This window comes from Manis javanica, chromosome 1, assembly GCF_040802235.1.
Source record: "Manis javanica isolate MJ-LG chromosome 1, MJ_LKY, whole genome shotgun sequence".
Classification (NCBI taxonomy): Eukaryota; Metazoa; Chordata; class Mammalia; order Pholidota; family Manidae; genus Manis; species Manis javanica.
Window position 1 is genome coordinate 82096180 of NC_133156.1, and position 16798 is coordinate 82112977.

The 16798-nt window shown below is 33.8% G+C and overlaps 1 long non-coding RNA gene across 8 annotated transcripts in view; it reads right to left on the reverse strand.

Annotated features, from left to right (window-relative positions):
• The window catches only part of LOC118971273 (uncharacterized), an 83996-nt gene that overhangs the window by 53262 nt on the left and 13936 nt on the right, over positions 1 to 16798 (reverse strand). For 4 of the 8 annotated variants that reach the window (XR_012130265.1, XR_005059638.2, XR_012130258.1 and 1 more), the window contains 2 exons: positions 13316 to 13470; positions 10003 to 10163 (listed from right to left, as the gene is read on the reverse strand). This is a non-coding gene — a long non-coding RNA (uncharacterized lncRNA). Of the gene's footprint in view, positions 1 to 8658; positions 8875 to 10002; positions 10164 to 13315; positions 13471 to 13572; positions 13704 to 16798 lie in introns of those variants that run through there. The other 4 variants (XR_012130267.1, XR_005059639.2, XR_005059640.2 and 1 more) reach the window with 4 other exon arrangements.

Here is a 16798-nt window from a genome sequence, read left to right on the forward strand (position 1 = left end):
TAACAGTTTTACAGTTTTTTTTATAGGTTTAACCACTGGAGGGAAAAGGATAGAGGTATTTTTGACCTAAGGATTCCATTTTTACAAGAGAATTTATTTTAACTTCCCAGGTAGATAAAGTTACTTAAATAAAGTTAAGAATTGAAGATTAGACATCAACTATTTTGCTTCTCTTTTAGTTTCAGGCAAATATCCCAATCACTGGATTCACTGTGATATCACATTTGTGGAACAAGTATTGATTGTACATACTGAATATAATGTAGTGTTTATGATTAAAACAAGTTTCATACCTTAAACTGTAAAATTTGCAGCAAAATATAATGGGAAAGAAAACCTTCATAGATATTAGAATCAAGCTTTGTTACTTGAAAAATATAGCTGCTCAAAATTACTATTCTAAGAGAGACCAATTAAACTGAAATACAGTAAAAAGTGAAAGGATAGTAGTACCTTCCTTTGAAATGAAAAAGTATTTTAGTTCAACTAGGGAGTGCTGACTTGGAAAAACTGGTAGTTTGACATTGTGAAAGAAATAAAATTGTCATGAACAAAGGTGAAAAGGGATTATATTTGTCAAGAAGAGACTCTTACTGGATGAACTGTCTGAGTGCTATGGCATGTCACATCTTGTCTTGGAGAGTTAATGACTGGTAATGTTGAAGGAATAGGTCTTTTGTCAGATCATACAGCAGTCCTAGTTACAACTGCCTCAAGACATAGTGACTGTTTCAGATAAGGGGCCAAAATACCTCAGGTGAAACATGACTCAATTCAATCACCTTTTCCCTGATTAGGGGAGGGAAGCCAAGGCAGTTTTACCCAGAAAGCACTGGGGGTAATCCCCAGGGCAAGGACACAGTAGCTGCTTTTGGTCATCAGGAAATGAGGGCTGAAGACTTTGTGAGGCCTCAATTCTGTGCATGTAGTAGACTGTATTTTGGTTTGCCTTGCTCTACTATAGAATATACTCTTCTTAGTTAAGCTTCTGAAAGAGTGAGAACTAAAAATTAAACTGGGAAATTGAATGAGACCAGATATGAAAGGTGTTATTGCTCCTGAATTAAATGAAACCTTTTATTGGTCCTTAGAAAAAGGATAAGATCCTGTACAGTTTAGGTACCTCAAGAATATGAGGAAGACCCTTTTCAAGAGTCCCAGAGATCAAATTTAACCTGAGGAGGACACAGAAAAGCTCCTGTGAGAGAAACATCAAGGGACATTATTCAAATGGAAAATAAGTATCTTTTTTAACTGAACCTTAACAGTAAATTTTAAAGACATTTTTCTCTGGCTGACAAAAAATAATCATGAAGTTTAAAATGGAACAGTGCCTAGTTCACTACCCAACTCATGGTAGGTGTTTAGCAGATGTTAGTGTTCTCTCATTCCTCTTATCAAAAAGAATTAATATCCTTTATTCCAATTATAAAGTAGGTCATTTACAGAGATTGAAAAATTCTAAAAATCATGGAGAAAACAAATCACCTTATAATTCCACTGTCCAAAGGTAAAAACTTAAGATAATGCTTATTCATTTTCTTACCAACATTCTGAGTATGATTCCAGCAATAATGGATTTTGGAGCTAGCAGTGACACATTGAAGAAATATAGATCTACTAGTGAATTATTTCAGAAAGCTGTAGCTACAAACTAGGGGATGTTACTTAAACATCTAAATTCATTAAACACTGTGTAAGTAAAGAGCATTGTAACAGAGTGGTTATGAGCTTTAAAAATTAGTTTCCACCTTTGGCAAAGGGGGTGTAGCTCCTACTGAGCAACTACCTACAGACAACAATAATAAAATATGCTTAAAATATAAAAAACAATTATCTGAAGGCCTGGGATTATAACCAAAAGTAATAAAAAACTAGAAGGGATTGGAAAAAGTAATTGATAAAGTTAATGACATTAAGGTTAATTGATAAAGTTAATGAGTTTTCTGTTTTTGTGGGTCTTTTTTGGCCAGCTGGTGCTATAATGGGTGACTAAACACTGGGTAAAAACTTACAGACTTACTGGCTTAAAGACCTAATATTTAATCAGCCAAAAATTGTGAATGAGTAGACACAGAGGAACAAAGAGCTGATGAGACAAACAAAAAGCAAATAATAAAGTGTTAAAATCAAATAGAACCAGAATAATGGTTATATTAAATATAAATTGGTTAAAAATTTCAGCCAAAAGACAGCAATTTTCAGAATGGATTAAAAAAATAAGACCCAATTTTATGTCACCTAAGAGATATTTACTTTAAATTAAAGATATACATTGAAAGTAAAAAGATTCAATGTTATATAAACCATATAAACAATAATCTGAGAACACTGAAGTCTCCCTAGTAAAACCAGATGAAATAGACTTCAAGACAAAGGCTATTAAAGATACAGATAATTCACAATAAGAGAATCAAATCATTAAAAAGACGTAGCAAAAAATAAAAGACCTTTAAAACATATGAAGTAATAATTGACAAAAAAATGAAGAAATAGATAAGACTACAATCATAGTAGAAGATTTAACACCCCTCTCTCAGCAATTGATAGAATAGCAGAAAAAAAATCAGTAAAGATGTAAATCTGAGCACTACCAATTGCCTTGACTTACCTGACATTTATGGAACACTACACACAACAACTTCAGGAATACCCATTTTTTTATGTACACATGGTATGTTCACCAAAATAGATCACATGCTGAGCCATAAAACAAGTCTTAAAAAATTTTTAAAGACTGATGTCTTGCAAAGCATGTGCTCTGTCCACAATGAAACTAAATTAAAAATCAATAATAAAATATTTTTTCCAAAAAATAAAATATTTGAAATTAACATTATACATTTAATTAACCCCCAAGGGTCAAAAAAGAAATCATAATGGAAACTAAAAAAATATTTAAAGTTGAATGATAAGGAAAATACATCATAACAAAATTTATGGGATGCAGGTAAAGCAGTTCTTGGAGGAAAAGTCACCGTTTTAAATTTGTGTTAGAAAGTTATAAAAATATCAACTTAAGTGTCTAGCTTAAGAAAATAAAGCAAAGCAAACTCAAAATAAGTGGAAAAAGGAAATAATAAAAATGAGAGCAGAAAGCAAAGAAATGGAAAACAAATAGAGAAAATTAACAAAGCAAAAACAAACAAAAATCCCCAAGAAGTTCTTTGAAAGAATTAACAAATATGATAAATATCTAGGTAGACTGGTCAAGAGAAAATAAAGATACAACGTAAGTTATCAGGTTTAAGAATAAAAAAAGGTATATCAGGATGGGTTATAAAGATATTAAATGGATAATAAAGAAATCATTATGAATATCCTTATGCCAATAAATTCAACAACTTAGATGACATAGACAAATTGTTTGAAATAAAAGATTTACACCACTGTCAAAAAGGAAAAAACAAATCTGAATAGCCCTTCAATTGAAGAAATTGAAATTTTTATATGAAAAACTCTCCCACAGGACTCTCTTGTCCCCTCCTGGTGTGAGCTGGGAGCTCTGTCCTCTCACTTTATTTCTAAATAAAAGCCTGTACCTTGCTCTCCTAAAAAAAAAAAAAAGAAAGAAAAACTCTCCCACAAAGAAAGGTATAGGATTGTATAATTTTATTGGTGAATCTACCTAAATACTTAAAGAAGAATGACACCTGTCATATCCAAGGAACTGGTGGCCACACCTAAGGGAATACCATGACAAAAATGACAAAGTATATTAATGATAATAGGAATTGTAGCTGCCATATACAGTACTCACTATGTCAGGAATGGCTTTAAGCCCTTAATGTATATTAACTCATTTAATCCTTGGGAAAGTCCTATAAGGTAATTATTATTACCAATTTATAAAGACCAAATCTAAGGTAAAATTGGTCCTAACATTGCATAGTTAGGAACTGCCAGTTGAACCTAGAAGTCTGGCTCTGAAGCAACATTCATAGCCACCTCCATTCAATTAGCTAATCAGTTATTTAGTGTTTAATCAAATATTTATCAAATATACACCATGTACTTAGCATTGTGGTAGGCTCCAGGTCATCCATGAATGAGTTTAACTACATAGGGTATCTGCTGTTGTAGAACATAAGGTCTAACAGTGAACCTAACCATTGATCAAATTACTCAAACAAATGTAAAATTGTGATGTGATAGGTGCACAAAGGAGGTATGTATGATGCAATAAGTCAATCAAGGACACTGGGAAAATAAATTCTGGTCTCCATTTCCTTTCCTAAAGCAACCAGTTTTCAATTTCTTTTTAGTCTTTACAGTGATATCCTCCACCTAAGTATATATGTGTGTTAATATTTATGCCTATCCTTTTAATGAACTTCCTTAAAATATAAAGTAGTTTAAGTATTTTAATTATTTTATTTTGATCACTTTCTTTCCTCTCTGTATCTTTCTCTGTTACACTTCTCAAATGAGGTGGCATTGCATAGTCATGGATATTTTTGGGATTTGGCCATGGGGCAATTGAGTTGAGAAAATAATTTAATTTAGGGGAATATATTGAGGTGGTGAATATCAGTCTGTGAATATCCTTGCTAGTGTACTTTGATGTAGGAAAGGTCTTAGGAATTCTTCTTCCTACTCTGCTGACTCATGGAGGAAAGCTGAAGAGCCTAGGGTTTGTATTCTGATGTGAGTCTGTCCATTGTACCCAGCACTGGAGGCTATACAGATAGTGGGAGTCGGGGTGGGTGGCAAGCTTGAATATACACAGCTAGAAGACAATCTGTGGGTTAGTCTTTCATTAAGCAGAAAGGCAAAATTGTAAAGAGAGGAAATGTAGGGGTAAAAGTACTATAGACGTGTCACAAGCATTAATAAAAATATTATTTTTCTGGATTATGTTGGTGGAATATCATTTCTTTAAGACTTGTAAATTTGTAAAATTTTAAAAAGTATAATTTGTTATGATTTCTTTTCTCATTCTAAATATTCACTTTCTCATCTAATTTTTTAATTTAGAATTTCAAATTGTTTTAAAGAGGATCCCCAAAATTGTATAACCTTAAGGCTATACAAAAATTGGCTCTGTTGCAGGAGAAAGTGGGGGAGAAGAAAGTGAAACTGATCAAAGGCAGGATACAGATGCTCCTTAATTTTAGACATTAAGAGAAAATGTATATAAAATGGGGGCTAAAATTAATTCTAGGAGCAGAATAAAAATAAGATGTATAATTCTTAAACTACTAAAACAAGAAAACTTGATTAATTCCACAAAAGGCAAGAAAGAAAAGGAAGTAGTGAATAGTATAAAATAAAATAGAAACAAATAGAAATAAATTAAATCCCCCTAAGAAAATAAATCCTTTGTTTGGTTGGTTTAAAAAAACCCAGCTATATGTATTTGTTTATTTACTTACTTATTTATTCTTTTATTGAAGTATAGTTGATATACAATCTTATATTGGTTTCAAGTATACAACACCATGGTTCAAAAGTTACCCATATTATTAAATCCTACCTACAACTAGTGCAGTACTATCTGTCAATATAGGAAGATGTTACAGAATCATTGGCTATATTCTCCATGCTGCACTACCATTCCTGTGACCAATTTATATTATGATTGAGAATTTTTGTGTCCCTTTATCCCGCTCACCCTCACCACTCACCATCCAAACCCCTCCCCCATGGTAACCACCAGTCACTTCTCCATGTCTATGAGTCTACTACTATTTTGTTCATTTTGTGTTGTTCCACAAATAGGTAAAATCGTGGTATTTGCTTTCTTTCACCTAGCTTATTTCACTTAGCATAATACCTTCTCAGTTCATTCATGTTGTCACAAATAGCAGGATTTCTTTCTTGTCTATGGCTGAATAATATATTATTGTGTTTATGACCATTTACGCCTTTAAACATCCCATTTTACAGAGAACTGAGTCTGACAAAGGTTAAATTGTTTGTCATAAAACAGGAATCACACCAAAAAACACATGTCTGAAGCTTGACTCTTCTTTAATGTTCAATCAAGTAGGTTACAATTTATGATTGAATCTTTCAAGTGACTGGGAATTCACTCATTTTTCACCTTCTTCTTTAAGGAAGTGTTTTCTGACATTGAGTTGAAATGGCCAATAAACAAGTCAGCAAGTCTGTAACTGTGACATTGGGCTGAAATGGCTTACTATAGCTCCTGCCAATGGGTCTAGTTTCATCTTCTGAGACTTTCCTGAGGAAGTGTAGTCCCTTTTCTACATGATGGTACTTCATATACTTGAAGACAGCCATCATGCTCTCCAGGCTAAACATTCCCTATATAGGCTTCTTTACCATCCTTATATAGGCTTCTTTACCATCCTTCTTGCTTGAATGTAAACTGGTCCTAGATTTATTACAGTGCAAAATACTGAGCAAAATATATCTAGTAACACAGAGTACATACATTTTCCAATTATAGATATTCATTGCAGAAAATAATGAAATTTCCTTGTCTTAATGTATTTTCTTAACATCATTAAGACATTTGTAAATGTATTTTAAAAATTTTAAGCTGAACACTTTATTTTTAAATTGTGGGGTTTTGGGATGTGTTACATGCACATGGCACAAAATTTAAAACATACAAGAAGGTTTACAGGGAAAAGTTATGATACTTAGCCTTTCAGTTTAATATATTTCAGACACTCTTTTTAAGGCATAATTCTGATTATGATTATGAAATTTCACTGTATGGATTGTACATATCTTTTAAATCATTCATCTTAAAATTTTTTTGCTGTTAAGGATTTCCATATGTATACTTTCTGTATATATTTTACATTATTCCTTAAAATAGATTTCTAGAAGAAAAATAGCTGCACTGCATCATATGACTTGTATATAATAACTTTCCACAAAAATTATCACTTTACATTTCTATTAGCTGTATATGTGTCCAACTCGCCAAAACTTTGCAAGCATGGAACAATACTATTTACTGAGTTTTTTCCAAATTTGTTGTCTTGTTTGGCTTACAACAGACAATGAATTTTTTATATGTTTTTATATCTTCATTAGATATTTGTATATCCTTCTTTGGGTGTTTAAGCCCTTGCTTATTTTTAGAAAATCAATTTGTATGATTTAGAGTATCAGCCATTGTCATATTCTTGGTAAATATTACTTTTTCCAGCTTATTAAGCTCCTAAAGGTATATCACACATGTTAATATTAGTCCATCCCAAACAATTAAATGTAGTTAATCAAAAAAATTTTTTTACTAAGTATAAGTCCTTACAAATGAACATTTATGTTACAATACATTTTATCTCTTTACAAGTCTGTTTCACTCACCAGATTTTAAACTTCTACAACCCAAGGATAATACATTAATCATCTTTCTAAAGCCTAACAGAAGTTTATATAGTGTAGATGTTCCATGAATTTGTGATATCAAAATGAGTGAACAAACTTAAAAATTTCTATTAGTTTGTTAGACTCTGCTTGTATGGTTACAAGACACCCAAAATTTGATAAATTCTGACTATCTGGAATTTGCATAGAGTCAACATCAAACTGTTTGAAAGTTTGTAAAACACCCTACCTTTCCAATGCTGAGCTGGGTAAAAATTTGATACACACAGGTCTATATAATCTTGTAAGTCAATGAAATGTAGTGTTGACTCAGATAAGGATTGTGGTTCTGCACTAAAAACTCTGGATAGACTGATTGCCACCCAGAAGTCAGTACCCTTTAGGTAGTTAAGTTATTCCCTCAAGGTTATCTAGCCCTTTCTCCATATGCTTATCTCCATGTCTAACTCCAATTTACTCATAAGTATATGATGAAAAATTTCAACAACTCCGTAATTTCAATAATGTTAAGCACAGATAAATAGTACCTGCCACATTTTATTGGTGTACCAGTATAGTAATTTTGTTAGGAAAAATATTTGAAAATTCTGCTTGGTAAACCCTACTATTTGATTGATTACTGTTTTCTCTTAAAGATGCTCCCAGAGTATCCTTTTAATAATTCCTTTTAGATTCTTGCTTGGGATCAATGTGTTTCTGGCCAGGGATTAAAAGGTGTTAGGGACTCTGAACTGAACAAATAAAGGCTTCAGTCAAGCAAAAATTGAAGGAAGTGTTTCAAGTAATATGGGTTTCCATTCTATATCACTGGAACCTCTTTAGTTGTCCATGATCCTTTCTCTATTTCTGAGGATTAGTGACTGCCAGATAATATTAAAAAGTACTTTTCCTGTGAGTAGTCTGAATAGGACTGACTAAAGTGCTGCATACAGATACCTCTTACTCCTGCCACCAATCAAGGGAGTGGAGAGTGGAAAGCATTTGTCAATCAAACAAGCTCACTCTGATGACATGAATTCCTCTTTGGGGGAACTATGAATATTAGCTTGGCTGCCACATGGCTTCCTGGTTCTGGAAATGCATGGTAACTCTGTCAAGGCTCTTTCTCATTCTGTCACTCTGTCAAAGCAGAGACAGTGTGGTCTGTAATTTGCTAACTCCAGAACCAGAAGATCCCATACTCTTTCCAAGAAGTCCCTTAAACCTTTTCCACCTTCCACCATGCATTTCACAATTGCCTACTCCCCCCAACCCAGGAAAAACTAATCTACTAGAGATACTACTTGATTCTTTCTAACTTCTGTGTATTAAATTCATAGGGCTGCCATAACAAATTACTACAAGCTGGTGGGTTAATAGTTTTATTTTCTTACAGTTCTGAGGCCTGAAGTCTGAAATCAAAGTGGCAGCAGGGCTGCATTTCTTCTGGAGGACCTAGGAGAGTATCTGTTTTTTGCTCATTGCAATTTCTGATGACTGTCAGCATTCCTTCACTGGTGGCCACAACACTCCATTAGCCTCTGTGATCATATTGCCTTCTCTTCTCTGTGTCATCTCTTCTGTCTGTCACATAAGGATACTTGTCAATAGATTTATGGTCTAGCTGACAGTCCAGGATGATTGATCTACTCATCTCAAGATCCTTAACCTAATTACATATGCAAATACTTTTTTTCCAAATAACGTAACATTCACAGGTTCCAAGGAATGAGACCTGGGCATATCTTTTCAGGTGCCACTATTCAACCCAATACATCTTACTTAAGGATACAACTTTTTCCTTTTTCTTTCAAGCTTTACCTCAAAGTTTTGAAGAAATTTAAGAAACCTATTCTTTCTTTATCACCTTAGCTTTCAAGAATTCTGTCTTCACTTTGAGCATTTCCTTGGAAAACTCAATCTATTCCTTTGTGTCAGCTGCTTTCTTTTGGAATTCCTCCATCCCTAGGCAAATGAATACCATACCAAAAGAAGGAAACATCGCTGAGTCAAAAAGCAAGTAATTCCAGGTTTTAGATCCCTACTTTTCACCCTGAAAACAGACATTTGCCCATGTTTAGTATTCTAGCACCTACTCTGTTTCCCATAATTTCGCAAAAATAGGAACAGTTGTTATCAGCAGTCATTTGTACTCTTCTCTACCCTGCAAAGCCTGCAATATAAACAATTCTTATCATATGATGTAACGTAAATTGGTACTGCTAGGTACTTTCTTAGAATTTCTTCCCCCATTTGGGAAGTGTATTGCTTCCTGTCAGTATTTATGCTGTTCTTTTGAATAATATTAATAAGTTGCTATTTATCAAGTCATTACTGTGAGCCTGGCTCAGTGTTTTGAATGTGTTGCTTCTATTACTCAGAACAATCCTATGAGAAAGGTATGGTTGTCTCCATTTTACAGATTGGGAAAAAGAGACCCAAGGTAATGTAATTTCTAAGAGTTGAAACAGAATTAAACTCAGATTTGCCTGAACCCACTAACACTGTAGTTTTTCCCACTATGTCAATATACTTCCCATGTCTTCTTTGCAGAGAATGAAGCAAAATAATATGTAGAGTGTTCTGCTCTAACCTTGCACCAGAAGCTGCAAATGAGATCCTTTCCTTGGTCATCTTCTGCTTCTGAACAGAATTTTTAAAAACCTATCCTTTGTCTTCTCTTAGCATTTTTTTTTTTTTTGTACATCTCACCTCATCTGGGGGCTTCAGGTTTCTTGACACTATCCTTTAGGGCCCATGTTACCTTCTTATAATTATCCATGGAATGTGGTTGCTTTCTCCCAAGGTTTCTGTCACTTCCAATTAGCCAAGCAATTCCTCCTTGTTGGTCAGAATTAGGTTCCCCAGTTGCTCTGTTGGGACATCAAATCATGAGAAAGGCAAGTCAAAAATTTGTCAGATGTTTTACTTTTAGCTCAACAAAACTTTTAAAAGGTGTCCAGCTATTTGAATTTTCTCTTTTGGTTGTTGCATTGATACAGATATTGTTAAATAATATTCTGTAGGACACTGCAGTATCAATAGTGAATTCTTTTGTAAATAAATGCATGTGGCAGTATGTGTTTGGAATGTTTTAAATGTCTCAAATAAGATACTCTAAAGCATTTTCAAGCTTCCCACTGCCTGTATGTACATCTGGTCATTCTAACACATTCTTCTTTCTCATCCCCTACTCAAGTTCACCACATAGAAAATTAAATTTTATTTCTAATAAACTAATGTATTTGTGTGTCTCATTTTGAGTGTAATCCCAAACCAGAAAGTGGGAGGTGGGGTGGGGAATATGATCTCTCTGAAGCAGAAATATATCTCAAAAAGTCTATGATTTAAAGTTATAAAACAAAAGGCTATGAATTTCAATGGGAAAAATATTATGCCTTAATTTTTGCTAACCTCTAAGTGAAATTTAGCATTTTTTCAATTGTGAATATAGGCAATCAACCATAGAGTTATTAGAAGTACCGGTGACTTTTATACCAATAAAAATCACATGTTTTCCTATCACATTATTATAGCTGTAGAAATCCCAAAATATAATTGTTGTTCACTACTTTAAAATTATACAGTTGACCCTTGAACAACATGGCTTTGAATTGCATGGGTCCACTTTACATGGATTTTTTTTCAATAAAGATACTGGAAAATTTTTTGCAGATTTGTGACATTGAAAAAACATTTTTCCTCTAGCTTACTTTATTGTAAGAACACAATATTTAATATGTGTAACACACAAGATGTGTAGTAATTGACTTTATGTTGTCAGTAAGGTTTTTGATCAACAATAGGCTATCAGAAGTTAAGTTTTTGAGGAGTCAAAAGTTACAATTTTCAACTGCACAGAGGTTAGTGCCCCTATCCCCAAGTTATTCAAGGGTCATTTATTACTAGATATTACTGGGCCTTCTGCTAGATTTTCTTATTCTATGAATTAATAAAGAAATACATGTATAGCACTTTTGTTGAATATCTTGATTATTGTGTTTTAGTATAATTGGTTTCATGTATGATCCTACACATAATTTATGCATTTAAAAGCATGATTCTAAAAAGGGCTTTATAGGCTTCACCAGACTCCCAGAGGGATCCAAGGTACAAAAAAATTAAGAACGTGTATTACAGGCTCTGGCATTGTGGATCAGAGCATGTGGTCTGGCATCACAATGCTTGGGTCAAATTCTGCTCTGTCTCTTATGCATAACTCTGGCTAACTTATATACACTTAGTGTACCTCCGATTCTTCATGTGTAGAGATAATACCTACCCGAAAGTCTTGCTATGAAGATGAATAACTGTAAAGGGCTCAACACAAAGCCAAGCACATCTGCATTCACCCAGGTGATAAGGGTTTTATGCAAAAAATATTAACATTTATTCTACATACAGATTTTTTTTACTGTGTTATTACTGGCTAAAATTTTAAATTATATTATTAAGTATTATCTAGTTTCAAGTGGCAATTTTTTAAATACATGTACAAGGAAGAATAATACAGTAAAGATCAATATGATCTCCATCCAGATTAAAGGGACAAAGTTAACTTTAAAAAAGATAAATATATTAATTTATTATCCAAACCAGGACACTTTTGAGAGTGAAAGAGAGTGCTTTTAGTTAGTACATCAGGAAAGTAGGCAAACAAGGACTTTTATGGCTAAACCAAGGCTTATGTTCCTTGTGTTCTCCTTCCTTATTCCATTCCCTTCTCTAAAGGAATAGAGCTAGAGAATATCACTATCTTGATTTTATTCTCATTCTTTTGCTTTAATTTATAAATTTAATTCTTAAGTTTGTACCCTTACATGGGATACTGTTTACTTTTATTGGCTCTTTAATTTATGTAAGTGGACAATTGTGAATATAGGCAATAAACTATAGAGTAATTAAAGTATCGGTGACTTTTACACCAATAAAAAATCATGTTTCCCATCACATTATTATAGCTGTAGAAATCCTTTTAGAATTTCTAGCTGTAGAATACCAAATGAAAGCTAAGATGATTTCCAGCCAGAATTATTCTTTTATGAATTATTGTTTTTTTGCTCAACATTATTAAAGAGATTCAACCATGTTCATGGATTTGTAATTCATTTTTTCCACTGTTGTATTCTACTGTATGAGTATATACAATGTATTTAATCACCTTACTGTAGATGGACAGTTGGGTTGTTTCTAATCTTTACTGGTATAATTAATTTTGCTATGAATTTTACTGCTCATATACCTAGCACACATTTCAAGTTTATTAGATAATGGTAATTTGTTTTGCGAATTGACTCTATTAGTTTTTACTCTAGCCAGTAACGTGTAAGTGTTCTGGTGATATCATAAGATTTAAAAATTTTTGGTTATGCAGTGGGTGTGAAATGGCATTTCCTTGTGGTTGAACATCTCTTCAGGTTTCCTTCATTTCCTCCTCCATGAATTGTCTGTTGGGTAGGAGGGAGGGTGGAGAGCATTATCTATTTAAAAAACAATTAAACTGGAGTAGTTCTTTACACAACCTGAATAATAAATCTTCTGCCAGTAATATGGGTTGTAAAGATCTCCCAGTTGGTGGTTCATCTTCCACTCTTTTCTTTTTTTTTTTTACTGTTTATTATGGAAAACATTAACACTTACATAAAAGTATGCAGAATAGAATGAACTTCCATTTACCTATTAACCATCTTCAACAATTATCAACTGATAACCAATCTTACTTCATTTATGTAAGCACCCAGTTTTCCCATCTCTTATTATTCTGAAGGATATCCCAGAAATTATACCATTACATCTCTAGATATTTCAATATGTATCTCTAAAAGATAAGGGATCTTTAAAAATTACTACTATAATACAAAAAATAATTTATAATTCCTTAGTATCATCAAATATTCATTGGCATTCAAATTTTTAATTATCGTGTGCTTTTTTAAAGTTCATTTGAATTATGGTCCAGATAAAGTCCTTTGTTAGCTGGCCTCCAAAATGGCACCCAATGATTCCCACTCCCTGATACTCATACCTTTGTTGTGTCTCACACTGTATCTTCATGGTATGTCTCATCAATCTGTTGGTCAACCTATCTGTGTGATGATATGTCACTTTGAAGGCTATGTGGACATGAAGACTTGTGCCTTTTTCTCTTGAAGTACTTGCTTTAGAGGGATCTGGGTAGCCCTATGGAGAGGCAAATGTGGTGAGGAACAGAAGCATCCTGCCAAATAGCCAGTAAAAAAACTGAGGCATCCTGCAAACAGCCATGAGAATAAGCCATCTTACTTGGATCGTCCAGCACAAGTTAAACCATCAGATGACTGTGGCCCCAGCTGAGAGCTTGACTGTTGCTCCAGGAGAGGTCCTGAGCCAGAAATGCTCAGCTAAGCTTTTCCTGGATTTCTGACCCTCAGATACTGCATGAAATTAATGTTTGTTGCTTCAAATATTATGTTTTGGGCTAGCTTGTTCTAAAGCAATAAAGAATTAATAAAGATTCTGGTCCCTGGAAGTGGGCAGAAGATGGAAGACCTTGGAGGAAAGTGTTAGTGAAAGTTTGAAAATATTTGATAAAATTGCATGTGCATAACTTTGAGGAGGCTGAAGTTGAGGTCTTACAGATTGGATATTGGAGAAAAGTAGCAGAAAGTTTAGCAGATTTGTCACCTGCAGTTGTGTGCAAAGTAGAAAATAGGATTAATGAAGTAGGTAATCAGCTGAGATGATTTCCAGCCAGAATATTAAAGACGTCACCTGATTTATTCTTGTCGCTTACAGTAAAATGTGAGTAGAAAGAAGTTAAAGGAAAGATTGTTAAAAAGGAGCCAGAACTTGTGGATTTGAAGATTTTCAGCTTTTCCAGTTGACAAGAACATTAAAATTAGGAAATGGCTAGGAATGAAGAACAAATCTAAGGCACTAACAGGAAAACATGAAGTTGATGGTGTACTTGTGAAGCCCTTTGAGGTGTCAGAGAGATCTAATGTGGTGCCTCAGAGTATTTCATTCAAACACAAAGGGTGTGCCTCACAGAACCTTTCAAACTATAGAGCTGCTAAGAATTAGTTTAAGGGTGTGGTATACATCAAAAACCTAAAGTAAAAAAGTGTTTATACAGAAGAGATTTATTGGTGTTGCTTTATCTAATGGCATGAACTCAAAATAAAATTCATAGGAGTCCCACAAAGTTTATAAGAGAATTGTATTTGCAGAATATATTTTTTTAAAGAAAATTATATTACCAGGCTGCTTGTCATCCTGGACTGAAAAAGACAGAATACAAAATGAAAACAGGCTTTTGGACATCCACACTTTACAGGCACAAAGCAGGCAGAGAAAACTACACAGATATAAACAAATGGAAAAGGAAGGATAACTCAGTGGGTGTACCCAAGAGAACAGAAGGCAGAGTTAAGAGCCATGGAGAATTACTCTCATGCTTTGAGTCTTAATAAAGAAAGTACCAACCTGTTCCCAAGTAGATTTCAGAATTTCTGTGAAACTGTGCACCTCAATTTCTCCTTTTTAAATTCACATCTGTAGTGGTTATCCTATCCATTTTATCTTAGGTGTGTGGAAGCAGACACTGCATGTCTTTAATTTGCAGGTATTCAGATCAAGAGGAGCTCTATTTAAGGAGCTGTGCTTAAGGATGTACACTTGAAAAGCCTCATCCATACCTAGACTTGATTTAGATTTCTAAAATTTGAACTAATGCTGTAACAGGATAGGTGTTTTAGGGAGCTTTGGGAGAGGATAAGTGTATTTTGCATATTAGAAGAATGTGAATCTTTGGAGGCCAAATTGTGGTAGCCAGTCTCCCAGTATTCATGCCTTTGTTTAGTTCCCTTCCACAGTGTATCAGGGATCATCTGTGGGACTAACAGAATACAAGAGAAGTAATAATATATATTACTTTGAGTCACTTTGACTTCTGTCTGTCTTAGATCACTTGCTCTGGGGAAAGCCAAGTGCCATGCTGTAAAGACACTTGGGCAGCACCGTGAATGAGCCACCCTGGAACTGGATACTCTATCCCCAGTTAAGCCTTCAGAAGACTACATACAGCCCAGCCAACAAGCTTGACTGCAAGCTCTTGAGAGATCCTGGGCCAGAATACCTAGCTGAGCCAATCCTGGCTTCTTGACCCTCAGAAACTGTAAGATATTTTATCTGAAGCTGTTAAGTCTTGGGGTAATTTGTTATACAGCAATAGGTGATTAATGTAAGTCCACACACACTGCTTTGTATGTCTTACATCTCTTCTCATCTATTTTTTTCCAGCTTCTCTCCCTCTCCTGCAACGTGTTTGTTGAAGTTAATTTGTCCCATGATTTTCCATAGACTAGATTTTCCTGGTTGTGTAGTCATGATGTTTAATATGTTCTCTGTATTTCTTAGTTCAGCTTCAATTTTTTTGGAAGACATTTTAGGTGATGGGTTTTCTTTTTTATCATTGGGGCATATAGGTTTCCTTGTTTGTCATGTTAACAGCTGTTGATGTACCATGAATAAATTGATTTTTCATTAGGAATCTCAAAATGGCAATTTTCTAATTCTACCATTCTTTCATTTATTAGTATATGTATATAAAGTCCCTCTCATTTAGTATTTGGTTACCTATGGTTCAGTCCATATAGGAAAAGCAGGACAAATGCTTACTTTTTTTTAACTGGTTTTCAAAATAATGATTACACAGCATCCTCCAATGTTAACCAACTAGAAACTTTTTTTAGTTTTACTGTCATTATGAACTCACAGATTTGAAGACACTTGACAATTTGGCATGTTACAATTCATCATATGTGATATGTTCCAACCTGTGATTACATGAATTTCATTATGTCTGTGAACCTATATGCCCTTACTGATACTCAAACTGTCCCATCTTTAGCCAGTGGGATGCTTTGCAGTTGTCTTCTGAGTCCATGATCTTAGTAGTCTATGATAGCTTCCTTGCTATCTTGTACAAGATGTTCCAGACTCATCTTATACATTTTCTGGGCTGAACTGAAATAAACTAATACTCCAGAGGTTTATAGTCTCTCTTGAAGTTTTAAATGTATTTGATATAATCCTTTTCTCTTTATAGTGTTTGCAATTCTCTACCATAAGACAAAGATATTTCACTATCTTGTCTTCTGAAGGTTTAATAGTTTTTCCTTTCACACTTTAATCTTTAACTTCCAACTGATCTTTCTGTATGATGTTAAGTAGGGAGGTCCAATTCCATTTTCTTCCATATGGATATCCAGTAGCATTTACTTTTTGTTGTTTTTGTTCTTCCCACAGGCCTGCAATGCCATCTAAGCAAAATTCCTTGTAAGAATGCATCTATTACCCCTGATTGAAAAAGACATATGCACTCCTATGTTTATTGCAGTACTATTTACAATAACCAAGATATGGAAGCAACCTAAGTGTCCATCAACAGATGAATGGACAAATGTGGTACATATACACAATGGAATATCATTTATTCATAAAAATAAAGAAATCCTACTATTTGCAA